Consider the following 15,564-nt stretch of genomic DNA (forward strand, 5'->3'; position numbering starts at 1 on the left):
CTCCCCAGCAGGCCCAACTCCTCACCAGCATACAGGTGATATATCCTATGTCCTGGGTTAAGAATGCTCAACTTCTCCTTCCCTCACGAGGAAGTGTTTTATAAATTATAATGCAATAAATACATAAATTCCTCAATTTGAATCTGTGAATGGGTTTCTCAGAAGTGCCCCTTGAAAGGATGGATTTCCAGTGGTAGCAGGTGCATACCAGATCCCTGCAAGCAACGTTCCTTACCACTGCCAAACTCCCACAGGTGTTTCTCACAGCATCATCTCATTTCTCAGGTGTCAGTCTCCTTATAGATGGGAAAAGCTATCAAGCCACTCAGCAGCTGGGAAGTCCAATTTTCTTCTTTTAGTGTCATTTCCTTAGGACTAAGAGTGCTAATGACTTTCTCAGGACAGCTCTTCAATAACTGTAAGAGTAAGTTTCAAAGAAAAAAGTCTTAATATGAAGGTACTTCAAAATTTTGTGGAAAAGAGGAATTAAAGTTTATTTTGGTGGAGAGAAAGTTTTGAAATCCACGCACAGATTTCTCATAGTATACATTTTCCATACATTATTTGAAATTTTGGTTCCCTCCTGATGGTTTCTCTTGCTATGGCTCAAGAAAAAGGTTTGATGCAGGTGACTTATCCTATGTACTGAGTTAAGAAAGCTCAGCTTCTCCTTCCCTCATGAGACACGCAGCTTGCTGTTGTCATTGGTAATGGCTTGCTCATGCCCCCAGTGCTCAGTAGGGTTTCAGTACTAAGCACTCTCCTCTAGAAGGTGCATGTATCCGAATCACCAGGGGCTTGAGCGACATCGGCAATGTTCTAGGAGAGTGCAGAGCCCATTCATTGCAGTGTGGAACTCACTTCCCTGCTGTGCTCAAACTAGCAATTTGGGCACCTGTCCACAACTCCATGTTACTTTCCTTGTAAACTCAAATGACTCAGATTTGCCCCCATAACAAAAATCTCAGGGATATTGACTGGCATCTCTGAATGCTTTTTTTTTTTTTTAGAAAACTCCCTGTATTTCCTCTTTTTCATAGATGTAAATTTTTAGAGTTATTATTCTGAATCTGCCTCATACAAACTACAACTGCAAAGCCTTGGTTTCCTGATCAGCGAAACGAAGCTGACAACCCGTGTTGCAGAGTTGTGATGAGTATCAAATGCAACAACGCATGTAAAACACCTAGTGCAGTGCCAAGCACCTAGATGTTAGAAAAGCATCTAGCACCATGCATCTAGACATTAGGAATGTAAGTCTTCTCTTCTTTTAGCTCACTTTCCCTTAAATGGCATTCACATTGACATCTGTCTTTTGCAGCGGTCCACTCCTGATCCCTTGGTCCGTCCAGACATTATGTCACTTGCGTATGACGTATCTCCTTCTCTGGAGCCAAGTTCAAGCCAGCCCAGCCTGTAGAACTCACCTGAAACCTCGAACATGAGAACGGTTCTCATAGTCAGCAAAGAGGCTGTTACTATAATCAACAGCAACTGGCAGAAGCTCACGAAGAGGTGGATGGGGACCAGTCACAGACAGGATTGTGAATTATCCTTTGTGGTAAATTTAGTGCTTATAACATAATTTATGCCATGCTAAGCATCTTTTATTCATGTATTTGTTTTTCTTCAAAAAGATTTATTATATTTATTTGAAAATCAGAGTTATGGGGGAGGGAATAGAGGGACAGACAGAAAGAGATCTTCCATCTGCTGATTCACTCCCCAGATGGTCGCAATGGACAGAGATGGACCAGGTTGGATGAAGCTAGGAGGCTGGAATTTCACTCTGACTTCCCACGCAGTGGCAGGAGCCCATGTACTTGGGCAATTTTCCTCTGCATTCAGAGGCACATTAGCAGAGAGTGAAATAGGAAGTAGAGCAGCTGGGACTTGAACTGGTGCTCATATACCATACTGGTATTACAGGGAGCGGCTTAACCCACAGTGCCGGAATACTGGCCCGCGTCTAATTTATTTTTTAAAGTGATCTCAAGAAGAAAATATTAACGCATCCATTTAAGATCAGAGGAGAGCGTTATAAACAAGGGAATGGGGGGCATGCTGGGTTGGAAGCCCAGGCTAACTGCTTCTCATGCCTGCAGTCTAAACACAGACACTCGACCGAGATTCCCGTTGCTGTCCGATGCCCACTCTCGGGTCAAGGCTAACCTGCACCACCCTGGGTCTGTATGGTAGCCATTTCTGTCCAGAAACAGAAACTTCAAAGCACTGTCTGGATCCTGTCTTTTCTGCTGCCTCTTTTGCCTCTGGATTTTCTCTCTCCCTGCTCTCTTCAAAGTGCTTCCCGCTGTGGTTTCCATTCTTCTCCGGGGACTTAATATATCCCTGTGTTGAAATTGTCCAATAATGCATATTTACTTGAATAAGCGACATTACTTATCTGCTGAGCTTCAGCCCACGCGGGTGCCTTCCATGGTGGGGATTTTAGGCACTAAGCAACCTCATGGTGTTCAACCTCATCCCCCCCTGCCGACTTCTACTCTTCCTGCACGCAGGCTGGCTTAGCCTGCAGAAACCATGTTTATCTCCTAAGACTCAGCACCACTCTGGATTTGATGCTTTTAAAGTCATTTTAAAAACAGTCTCTGCCTTTGAGCCAAACTCTGCTAGGCTATCATTCTCATAGAAGAGATCGTGTTAGTGTGATAAAACTTACTCCTTAGAAGTCAATGTGATAAACACCCAGTGCTTTCCTCATTTGCAAACCAACATTTTGGATAGTATTTTCCGAAGGGGAAGCTTGATAAATTTTCTGGGCCCTAATTTTGAGGGTCTTGTGCCCTTTTCTGTTTCCTGAAAAATATATTAGAGCTTCTTTGTGGGTTCCCTTGCAATAAGTCGTTTTAGGTTTCTCCCAGGTCTTATCTGAATAATTTGGAATTGTTTTAACTGGTGAATGTTTGGGTCTGCTGGTCTATTCCACTATTATAGTAAATATCTTTTTTAAAACTGAGCACTGAATAAATGACCTAAAATATATAATATATTTAGCATCAGAATTTTTATTACTTCATAAGAAATTAATTTTCCGTGGTCAACTAAATGGACCAATACGCTCTAAGGCATGAAGCATGACACAATTCTCATAAAAACTCTTCCAAGACTTTTTTATGCATTCAAGAAATTGATCTTTTAAAAAAATAGGAAAGAAACTAGATTGTTAAGTGTGAAAACACATAAAGAAGTTTGTTACATATGTGTCTGTGATTATGTAGTTAATTATACAAATACAGATACAGATAGTATGGACAAGGTCAAAGCCAAAAGTGTTATATTTTTGTGTGCTCATTAATATAAACCTCTACAGAAGAATTTCAGAGAAAATATGTGATGTCGGCCTTGGAGTCAAATAGTACAGTGTTGATTTATGAGGATTTTGGAAGGATTTCCACTTGTGGAGAATGAAATTTAAAGATAAATTTATTTTGGTGCAGAAAAAGCTTTGGAAGTCCAAGCATGGTTTGTTCAACATATGCATTTTCTGTGAATTTTTGAAAACCCTACATATGCATGGATTTCAAAAATTTTCACACCAAAATAAATTTATATTTTAATTCTATTTTTGCACAATTTTTTTTGAGTAGCCTTGTATGTGAGCTAAAACTTTCGGTCAGAGTTCTTGAATCATATTATCAATTCTAGGATCCCCATATCCTGGGTCCTATCTGCTGTGCTGATGTATCTCCTACATATGAACCCTAAGCACAGGGAATGAATAAAGACAGAGGGGCCTGTGAGAGCTAAGTCCCTCCCCCTTCCCCATAGGGAGATGGCAACATCTTTCTATGCAACATAGGAGACCCAGCTGTCATAAATATGGATATAAACACCTTTAATGTCCATCATATTTTGGAATAGAGAAAGATATATTTTCAGAGTAAACAGAAAATAGCATGAACAATTTTCAGCACATCAAGTGGCCAAGAGTTAATAATAAAAAGAATCCCTATAATTTTATCAGAGAAAGGCAAACAACCCAGCGGAAAGCAGAAAAAGAACATTATTAGGCAGTTCACAAAAGATAGAACTGAAATGGCCAATAAATATATGGAAATATGTTCAGCCTCAGTAATAGGCAGAGGAATGCATTCTAAACAAACCTATGAAATTCCACTTTATTTCCTCCATCAGATTGACAACCATTAAAAAGAGATTTAATATCCAGTTCTGACAAGGAGGCAGGGAAGGCATCTTTGGGAATAGATATATGAATCATTCTAAATTTTATTAGATAAATCATATAGTAGCTATTCAAATAAACGTGCTTAATTGTTATTTTTCTAAAGTTAAGTGATGAAAGCAAGGTGTTTTAATAAACATGAATAGTCATTCAACTTCTTTGTAATTAAACATGGAAAATAAACATAATCAGCATTATTTTATATGCAGCAAATGGGAAAAACAAAACTATGACAATAACAAAACTTACAAAATGCGGAGAAATCAAAGCTCTGTTAGTTAGGAGAAGAGGAAGTGCCTAGGAGGTTAATTTAGCCTTATCTAGTACAATAATAGATGCCACCCCTTTGCCCAACAGTTTTACTTCAGTGACATTATAAAATACTTGCGTGTGAGTACAAAGAGGCATGTGCAAGGATGCTCAGTGCTGCTTTGCTGATAATTGTGAAATCTGGCAATAGGTGAATGAACAAATTTTTGTACATTCTTATCCAAATAACAAATATCTTAGAGTCTTTACAAGTGGTTAGAGTGTGGGCCGGTGCTGCGGCTCACTAGGCTAATCCTCCGCCTTGTGGTGCCAGCACACCAGGTTCTAGTCCCGGTCGGGGCACCGGATTCTGTCCCAGTTGCCCCTCTTCCAGGCCAGCTCTCTGCTGTGGCCAGGGAGTGCAGTGGAGGATGGCCCAGGTGCTTGGGCCCTGCACCCCATGGGAGACCAGGAGAAGCACCTGGCTCCTGCCATCGGATCAGCGCAGTGCGCCGGCTGCAGCGCGCTGGCCGCGGCAGCCATTGGAGGGTGAACCAACGGCAAAGGAAGACCTTTCTCTCTGTCTCTCTCTCTCACTGTCCACTCTGCCTGTCAAAAAATAAAAAAATAAATAAATAAGTGGTTAGAGTGAATATATGTGTACTAATAGTTCCTAAAAATAGAAAATTGAGTAAAAATAAGATTTAGCAGATAATGTATTTTTTTTTTTTTTTGACAGGCAGAGTGGACAGTGAGAGAGACAGAGAAAGGTCTTCCTTTTTGCCGTTGGTTCACGTTCCAATGGCCGCCGTGGCTGGCGCGCTGCAGCCAGCGCACCGCGCTGATCCGATGGCAGGAGCCAGGTACTTCTGGTCTCCCATGGGGTGCAGGGCCCAAGGACTTGGGCCATCCTCCATTGCACTCCCTGGCCACAGCAGAGAGCTGGACTGGAAGAGCAGCAACCGGGACAGAATCCGGTGCCCCGACCGGGACTTAGAACCTGGTGTGCCGGCGCTGCAAGGCGGAGGATTAGCCTAGTGAGCTGCGGCACCGGCCTCAGATAATGTATCTTAACCATAAAACCTGTCACATTTTTATAAATCTGTGCATACTGGAGATATATTTGTGAGAGTGGGTATATGTTTAAATTATGACTTAACACATACATGCATTCTTCAGAATGCTTACTGACCAGGCATACTATCAAACAGTTATGCATGGATTTCAAAATTTCTTTGCACTAAAATGAACTTACCTTTCAATTCCATTTTCTATGAACTTTTTTAGGCCTCCATGTGTAACAAAGCATGAACCCAAGCAAAAATGCTTAATACCACATTTGTAACAGCAGTTAGGTAAAAGGACAAGGTCAGATACCAAGTACAACTCTAATAATGTTTCTTTAAAACATGTAAAAGAAATTGACAGAACGTCAACTTTAACAAGAAATTATTCGGGTGACCATTTTGTGTGGTAGCTAGGATGACACTAGGGACACCACACTCCGTATCAGAATGCCTGGACTCCAGTCTCTGTTTCACTTCTGATTCCAGCTTCCTGCTAATGCTTTTTTTCAAAAAGATTTATTTATTTATTTATTTATTTGAAGGTCAGGGTTACACAGAGAGAGAAGAAGAGGCAGAGAGAGAGAGAGAGAGAAGTCTTCCATCAGCTGGTTCACTTCCCAGATGGCCGCAGCAACCAGAGCTGTGCCAATCCAAAGCCAGGAGCCAGGAGCTTCTTCGGGTCTCACATGTGGGTGCAGAGGCCCAAGGACTTGGGCCATCTTCCACTGTTTTCCCAGGCCATAGCAGAGAGCTGGATGGGAAGTGGAGCAGCCGGGACTCGAACCGGCGCCCCTATGGGATGCTGGTACTGCAGGCAGTGGCTTTACCTACTATGCCACAGTGCCGGCCCATAATGTACGCTTTTGGAGGCAGCAGGTGATGGCACAAGTACTTGGGTCCAAGCCAGCCACTGTTTGATCACTTTCTCTGTCCCTTTGTCTTTCAAAATTATTCACATATTTGAAAGGTTGGGAGACAGAGAGACAGATACACACAAAGACAGGTAGAGAGACAGACAGAAATCTTCCATCTGTTGATTCACCCTCCAAGTGCCCACAATGCCTAGCGCTCAGCCTGAATGAAGCTTCCATCAGGGAACTCAGTCCAAACCTACCACATGAGTGGCTGGTACGCAAACACTTGAGCTATTAATGGCTGCCACCCAGGCTTGGAAGCAGCAGTCAGGAGCCATATCACTACCTTCAGGCACCCCAGTATGGGTTGTAGGCATATTAACTGCTAGCCCACACTCCCACCCCAGAATGTTAACATTTTCAAATTATGTTCCCATGATACTTATTTTAATAATCTGTATGCTTGAAAGTTTTCATAACTAGAAATAAAACCAGTTGTATAACCATGTGTATCGTTTTACTTAAGAACAAACATTCTTATGCAAACAAAATATGCACATAGGCACAAAGGAAGGGCATACAATAGATCATTAACACTCTGGTTGCTGGAGGAGTGTAGACGACAGAGGGAAATATTCATAGGGATGGGTGTTACGGCTCAGCAGGTTAAGCCACCACTCAGGACACTGGCATACCATATCAGGGTGCTTGAGTCCTGGCTGCTCTATTTCCAACCAAGCTTCCTACTAATGCATCCTGGGAGGCAGTAGATGGTGGCCCAGTGCTTGGGCCTCTGCCGCCCACATGGGAGACATGGATGGAGTTTCAGGCTCTTGACTTTGGCTTGGTCCAGCTCTGGCCATTGTACCATTTGGGAATTGAACCAGTGGATGAAAGATCTCTCTCTCTCTCTCTCTCTCTCTCTCTTTCTCTGCCTTTCAAATAAATAAAATAAATGCACATAAGAGGAAAAGCACTGTGGGCAAGAATATAAATTGTTCTAAACTTTCTGGGGGACAATGTGACAATATATGGCAAAAGAATTTAGAGACAGTATTTGCAATACTGTTCATGAGCATATTCATCATTTTATGTTGGTGATAAAGACAACAAGGAAGGCAACCTTAGTACCTACTAATTGGAAATGAAAAATAAATTATGTGCATCTATGTGAGGATATAATATGCAGTTATTAAAATTTCAGGTAAAATGGCAAGGTGTTATTTATGGGAATGAATGGCTATGTTACATTTCTAAGTAAAAAGGTTAGAAAGACTAGTTTGCAAAATTCTACTTTGTAAAATAAATTTACAATACATGAGAACTTATATTAATTATAATTATTATCAGAATATTAACTGTAGAGTATGTTACGGATTATTTACTCAAGAATGTATTTGCAGATATAATGTCTGAGGTACCTCATAGCATTCATGGAAAAATGGATATAAAGATAAGTTTATTTTGGTGCGTAGAAAATTTGAAATTCATGTATAGTTTGTGGGGTTTTTGAAGAAACTTCATGCAATAGTTTGAAAATTATTTGGCTCCCAAACTCGTTGAGACACTTGAACCCCAAAGTCATAAGACAATGGTGATGCATGGAAGATTAATCCAACTATGGGGTTTAGGAGGTGGGTGCAACATGCCCTTAGAAGGCAATTCTTACAAGAAGGCTGCTTGTAAAAGCCCGAGTTGTTCCCAGCCTCTCTTTCTCTGCATCCCGGCTCACCACAGGACCCTTTCACACAAGGCATCTTCCACTCTCATCTGAGGCCAAACCAATGGAAATGCCTGATTTTGAACTTGAATCTCCAAAACTGTGAGCTAAATAAACCTTCACTCTTCATAAGTTAGCCACATCAGACACTGCATTAGAGTAATGAAAAAACAGGCTATATATGTTGTATGTATGTTTATTATATTCTACAATCTCTTCACAGTGGGAATATAATTTAATGTAAGTACAAAAGTTCAATGAGAAATGCAGATATCCATCCATAGGAAGATGGACATAATTAAATAATAATGTAGTGATATAAAAGATAAATACAGGGAAATATTTCATAGTTAGGAAAATAATTTTTAAAAGTGAGTGAAATGTAACCAAAATGCAATATCTAACCACGAAGTTAAACATCCACTGAATGAAAACTATAGAAGTTGAACAAACAGAAATGAAAGAACACTAGGAAAATGTAATAGCATTTATTTGGAGCTAAAGAATGAAAAGAAAGTTCAGATCCACAGGCCCTCCCTGCCCACTCACCCCCCACCAAGTGCAATGGAACTGATTTATGCTTAGACATATACTGGCAAATGTCATAAACACAAGTTGAGCAGAAAGCTTTATGAATTTCAGGAGTGACATGACAAAGAGCCTTGGTTTTGGTGTTCAAGTTAAAAGCGGTAGATTGAAACATGTTCCTGTCTCTACTTCTCCCTGAAATCCCCTAGAATGACATTCAACGGTTGAAGAGGAGGCCAAAGATAAACATGTTAGAAGCAGAGGACAAGTAGTAACTGAACTAAGAGGTAGCCAGAGCCGGAAGTTTCCATGCAGCCATGGGAGTGCTGTAGGAGACGGAATAAAATATTACTATTAGTTCTCTTTGCTGCAGTGTAGCAGCAGTGACAAATACAAGCAGGTAGTATACTGCAAGGAATTTGAGAAGAAAATGCATTTGTGAAACAAAACCAGCAAGTTTTTTTTTTTCAAATTTTAAATCTCTTTGTTCACAAATCTCTATAATAGTGTTGAGTTTAAATGTCACACCTGATAAAACAGATTATGAAAACCATATCTACAACAAAACAATGCTTTTCTGTAACTGATTCTCCCAGAAGTTCTGAATCAGGCATAGTTTCTATACACATCCCATAGAATCTCAATGCCCACAATGGCTATCCCTAGCAGAGTATGGGGGAAGAGGAGTCAGTCCCAACAATCATATGAAGGTTTCTGAATTCTCAATACTAAGAATTAATTTATAATATAGAAAAAGCTATACAATTTATAAAAAGAAGCTGTCCAACTGGCCATTAGCAAATGCAAAGGAAATATTTGCAGTCAAGAAAGTGCTATGCTACAAAAACCACATGTATCTGATTTATCTCTCATTTTAAAATAATTCATTCCCCTGTTGGGTATGCAAGTGAGCAAAGGAGAAAGCGGTGCATCACCATGTCCTGCTGGTGCTAAGGATTTCAATGCTTCAGAAAGATGTGGGCTGCGGAACACTGTAGGAACCTCAGAGGCTCTCCCCTCTCTGCCAAGATGCCCCCATTTAAATCACTTTTGAACTTCGTTTCAAGCTTAATGTTGTGCAAATTCTAGCTGTGGTTGAGGATAGTCTCTAAAAGTCTCTGAGTTATTCTCTGGACTTTGTCTTCTTCTACTGCTTTCCCAGGCCACAGCAGAAAGCTGAATGGGAAATAGAGCAGCAGGGACTTGAACCGGCACCCATATGGGATGCCGACACTGCAGATGGCAGCTTTACCAGCTTTGCCACAGTGCCAGCCCCAAGGACTTTGTTTTTTCTACTGCATTCTCAAGAATGATCCGCACCTTTCCTGTAGAGGTGTTGTAGTGTTGTGGATTTCAAAGTTCTGGTTATACTGCTTGAAGCCACTAGTGGAGACAGTCCTGCTGTGTGCCTCTTGGGTCCATTTCTACAACAGATAGTACTTGCCAGCAGTTGTCAGTGCCTAACCCAGATGGGAAATATTGCTCTTCAGCATGGAAGGAGTGAAGGCATAGGGCATCTGGAAGCAGTACATGGGTATGCAGTCTCTACTGGTTTGCGTTCCAAAGGCGATTTGAATCCAAACTGTGCTCTTATCCGTGACTCTGAAGGTGACCGTCACATTTTTTTAATGCTCTCTGAAGAATTTTTTTTTAACCCAGAAACCTTTAATTTAAGGTATACAAACTTCGTGCATTTCATAACTACAACTTTAGGAACATAGTGATTAAATGAACTTTTCACCTGTTCTAAATCAAAAAGGTCAAGGGCATCACCAATCTGGTAAACCTTCCAGATTTTCTAGTGCCTATGAACATGAGTACAAACGATGTCTAAAAGGGCCACATCCCTGAGACCCGCACGCTTCTCACACACAGCAGAACCAAGCTGTGAGCTGAGAGATTCCTTTCTGTGCAGGAAGTTTAATGTCTATAGTTGATTTTTAGATTAAAAAATCCCCTGCTTTTCAGACTGTCATTTCAGACATGCAGATTTTCAAGATGGTCCTCCTGATAAGCTCAGCAATAGCTTCATCCATCCCTGTGACAGGACCCACATCTCTAGCCATCTCACTGCTCTGTGGCTGTTCCCACCTGAGGTCCAGCATTTGCTTTAAAAAACAGATTAAAATAAAAGAATCTTGGGGCAGTGTTGAGACACAGCACATGATACCATTGCTTATGACGCTGGTGTTCCATATTGGAGTGCGGGCTGAGTCCTGGCCTCTCTGTTACAGATCCAACTCCCAGCTAGTGTGCCTGGGAAAGCAGTAGATGATGGCCCAAGTATGCACATGACAGACACGGATAGAGTTCCAGGCTCCTAGCTTTGGCTTGGCTTAGCCCCAGCTGTGCAACCATTTGGGGAGTGAATGAGATAATGAAATCTCTCTCTCTCTCTCTCTCTCTCACTTTCTCTCTCTCTCTCTGTCTTTCTCATTCTCTGTCACTCTGCTGTTCAGATAAGTAAATCAATACTTTTTAAAGAAAAGAAAAACTCTTGAAAAGTAAACCTATAAAAGCATAAATGAAAAATTTGAAACAATACTGGAAAAGAAGCTATCGCTATTGCTCAGACACACAAAATAGAAGACAGAAAGAAAATGAATTTTCAATCACAACATTTGCAATAAAATACTAAGAATTCCAGACAGAAAGAAGAGAGAATTTTAGAAGGGGAATTATCAAAGAAAAAAAATCAGACAATATACCTGAGAATTGAAAGGTCCACGATGCATACATGAGCGCACACAGACACATTAGAATCTGAATGATACTATATTTCTCAACAGTAGTATTTAGATGCTAGAAGACAGTGAAGAAATATTTTCAAAAGATTGAGAGAAATTATGCCTAGTTAAAAAACTTGCAAATTTTGGCCCCGGCACTGTAAAGGTAGCAGGTAAAGCCGCCACCTGCAGTGCCAGCATCCCATGTGGGTGCCGGTTCGAGTCCTGGCTGCTCCACTTCCGATCCAGCTCTCTGCTATGACCTGGGAAAGTAGAAGTAGAAGTAGAAGTAGAAGTAGAAGTAGAAGTAGAAGTAGAAGTAGAAGTATGGCCCAAGTCCTTGGGCCCTTGCACCCATGTGAGAGACCCGGAAGAAGCTCCTGGCTCCTGGCTCCGGATTGACCCAGCTGTGGCCACTGCGGCCACCTGGGGTGTGAGCCAGCAGATATAAGACCTCTCTTTTTCTCTCTGCCTCTGCCTCTCTGTCATTCTGCATTTCAAACACATAAACAAATCTATTTTTAAAAATGTGATTTAAAAATATATTTAAATTGTCAAAAATCTATTTCTCATGTACTCTTTCTTAGCAATTACTGGAGATTGTCCTGCACTAAAACAGAAAAGTAAATCAAGAATGAAGAAGACATAGAATCTAATATATGGAAATTCAAATAAAGGAGAAAGAGAGAGAAGAGGCTTCCTAGAAACAGGGTGAAAGGAGACCCCGGGAGGGCAGGTGCACAGCTCGGTAGAAATGGATAAACCTGTTTGCTCAGGAGGACGTGGGTTATCTGTGAAGTGTGAGGGAAGGATCGGGTAAATTGTAGATAATAAAATTAATGGATATTTTGATGTGTTTGTTTAAGTTGCCAGAAGATTTACAATTATTTCAATGAATTCTGGTGAGGGGAGAATTGGATGAGATGGCGAAAGTCATGCTACATAGGAAATAAAATCCTATAACATGGCCCTGATTAGCTGTGGATAATGTTGGTATAGTTACCATTAATAACACTAAATTTAGAGTTAATTGTAATTGGTAATATATCTAGGTAGGAAATGTGGAAGCACTGTGTTTATGCATTTGTACTGTAAGGGAAATTGTAAGAGCAACATTTTATATTTTCCATCCAAAGAACTCAATGGAAAATATACAGACATAAAGTACCAAGGCATAATGGTATCAACATAGTATATAGCAATATAAAATCAAATTCTAGCTTTAAAAAATATAGTAATATAAGTGTAAAATGGAGGAAACCATCTTTGGATGATTACAAAGAGATCAGGTCAGTTTACTTGATTTAATTATTCAAAAAGGTATTTGATAGAATAAAAAGTCAACTTATGCCATAGTCACTGTAGAAAACAGTATGGTGATTCCTCAACGAAAATAAACATAGAATCATCACTCAAGCCAGCAACTGTGCTTCTGAGTAAGCACCCATAATAATTGGATGAGATTTCAAAAGATATTTGTACACCAATGCTCATAACAGCATTATCATAACAGCCAACAGAAGAAAATAATCCAAACCAAAATAATCCAAAATAATCCAAAATAGCTCATCCATGGGTGGATGAATGGACAACAAAATGTGGTCTACAATGAAATACAGTGATGTAATATTCAGTCTTCAAAAGGATTGGAATTCTGCACACACTGCAGCATTGATAACTATGAAGATATTAGTCTAGATGAAATAAACCTAACACAAAAAGAAAATATTGTAAATTTCTCTTTTGCGAAGTACTGAACACAATCAGATTCATGGAGACAGAATATGGAATGATGGTTGCCAGGTCCCAGAGGTAAGAGCATAGGAGAGTTTTGTTTAACAAGTGCAGAATTTCCATTTGGAAAGCTGAGAATGTCTTGATGACAGGTAATGGCAATGGATGCATAAGGATGTGAATGTACTCACTGCCACAAAAGCTGTTCACTCAAAAAATAGTTGGCATTGCCTGGTAGTAGATTAAACAGCAACTAGTCGTGGCAGCATCCCATATATGAGCAATGCTTCTGTCCCAGCTGCTCTGCTTCCAATCTAGCTCTCTACTAGTGTGCCTTGGAAAGCAGCAGAAGATGGCCCAAGCACTTAGGTCCCTGCCACCCACGTGGGAGACCCAGAAAAAGCTAATGGCTCCTGGCTTGGCCCTACCCAGGACTGACCACTGCAGCCATTTGAGAAGTGAACCACTGAATAGAAGATATCCCTCTCCCTCTCCCTCTCCCTCTCCTTCTTTCTCCTTCCCTTTCCCTCTGTAACACTGCCTTTCAAATAAATAAATAAAGACATCTTTTAAAAATAGTTTAAATGATGAATTCAAAAAGTTCCTCCCAAACTTTACTTCTTATTGCTGCTATAATAATTTACCAAAGACTGAGAGGCTTAAATTAATGCCAATTATCTCAAAGTTCTGTGGAAGTACAACATCAGAGTCACAGAGAGCTGTACTTTTCAGAAGCTTCAAGCAAGGAATCTGTTCCCTTGCCTTCTCCAGCTTCTAGAAGCCACTCGCACATCTGAGTTTCTGGTACCTTCTTTCTTCTTCAAAATCAGTTCTGTTGCATCACTCGAGTCTTTTGTAGTTACATCCTTTACTGGCTCTATCTCATCTTGGAAAGCTTCTTTGGTTTTAAGCACTCAGGTGGTGCCATGGGGTACCCCTGGATAATCCAGGCTATTCTCCTCATCTCAAGGCTCGTGTTCTTAATCACACCTGCAGTTTCCATTGCCAGTATGCTAACAAGTGCACGGCTTCCAGGGATTTGGACAGAGACATCTTTGACACTGTTCTGCTCTTACACTTGCTCTTCCTGAACAGCTCCGAGTCCTCAGAAGGGGATCAGAGCCTGCCCAAGGTGAGGAGGGCATCTATCTTCAAAATAGCCTGCGGTAGGGTGAGGGAAGCTGAGCAGTGAGGAGGGTGATACTCTGGTTGGAGGAGAGGGAGCATGGTATATAGAGCGGGAGCTTGAGCAGAGTGAGGGAGGCTGGATTTGGCAGAGGGGAGTGGCTTAGAGCCACCGTGTATCAGCCCGAGAGAGAGAGAAGAGAGAACTCATCTTGCTGGAGTGAGGTGGGTGGTGTGGAGCCAGGATGATGCTGGAGTCTGAACAGCCTTGACGGAGGCATAGATGGGGTGGGTTGGTGGTGATCTTGCAGAAGGGGTCAGCGCAGGAGGTGTAAGGAGAAATTTTGGACAGGAGGGAAGTGGTGCCGGCCACTGAAATTGTTTACATATAAGGAGATGCCTACATACCATTACCAAACACCAAGGATGATGAGTCTTAGGTTTTCCATAGTGGGAAAAGAGAGTTACACATCTGGAAAGGCAGAAAACGCTATGATATTAGGAACTAGTGTTGGCATGAATGAATGATTTTTTGGTACATGTGCAAAATCAGAGTCTGGATAAAATTCAAAGCTGAAGTTTATATTCATCCAGTCAAACTGAGGACTTAGACCCAGAAACAACCAGTGAGTTGCCTGAGCTGGCTATTCCACAAGCCTGAGTTTGTTTACAGTTTTTATAGTTTTTGTTTTTGTTTTTCGGACAGGATGAGTACATGCATTGAATTAAGTTTAAGCTTGTGTGTGGTTATTAATCACATTCAAATTTAAGATTATTTCATTAAAATTAAGGAACAGACTTATTCATTGATCATACCTGATTTAGTTACAAGCAGGGAGAGGCAAGTAAATAAGGTTGCTAATCACTTTTCTATAATGTCCCTAAGATGCATTTTCTAGGAATGTTTGAAGTACACGTGTATACACACAAAACAGGCACACCTCTAATAGATACATGTATACACATACCTATCCATAACAATGAACACACCTAGCACCTAGACGGTGTTTTCTACCATTCTCCAATAAACAGAACTAAGGATCATTGCAGATTTGCTTGGTTTCACCGCTTGTGTGGGGAATGTGTGAAGGGAGCCTGGGAACACTTGTTGTTCCAGAAAATAAGAGAATGTGCAAAAAGTGATTGGGGCATATCAACAGCAGGTAGAAATCAGCTGGCAGAGGTTCTCACTGGTGAATTAGGACAGGTTATGGTATGTAGGCATCAAAATCAACCCAATTATAATATATAGCAAATTGATTAAAATAGGAAATCATGGAGGCATGTGTTATGGTGTAGTAGATACAGCTGGCATCCCATGTGGGCACCAGTTCATGTCCCAGCTGCTCCTCTTCTT

General features: G+C 40.9%; 1 pseudogene; it reads right to left on the bottom strand.

Annotated features, from left to right (window-relative positions):
- Window positions 1-9,444: 9,444 nt before the first annotated feature.
- On the bottom strand, window positions 9,445-10,658 carry LOC127489587 (centromere protein N-like; annotated as a pseudogene).
- Between the last annotated feature and the right edge of the window lie 4,906 nt (window positions 10,659-15,564).

Source organism: Oryctolagus cuniculus, chromosome 2, assembly GCF_964237555.1.
Source record: "Oryctolagus cuniculus chromosome 2, mOryCun1.1, whole genome shotgun sequence".
Taxonomy (NCBI): Eukaryota; Metazoa; Chordata; class Mammalia; order Lagomorpha; family Leporidae; genus Oryctolagus; species Oryctolagus cuniculus.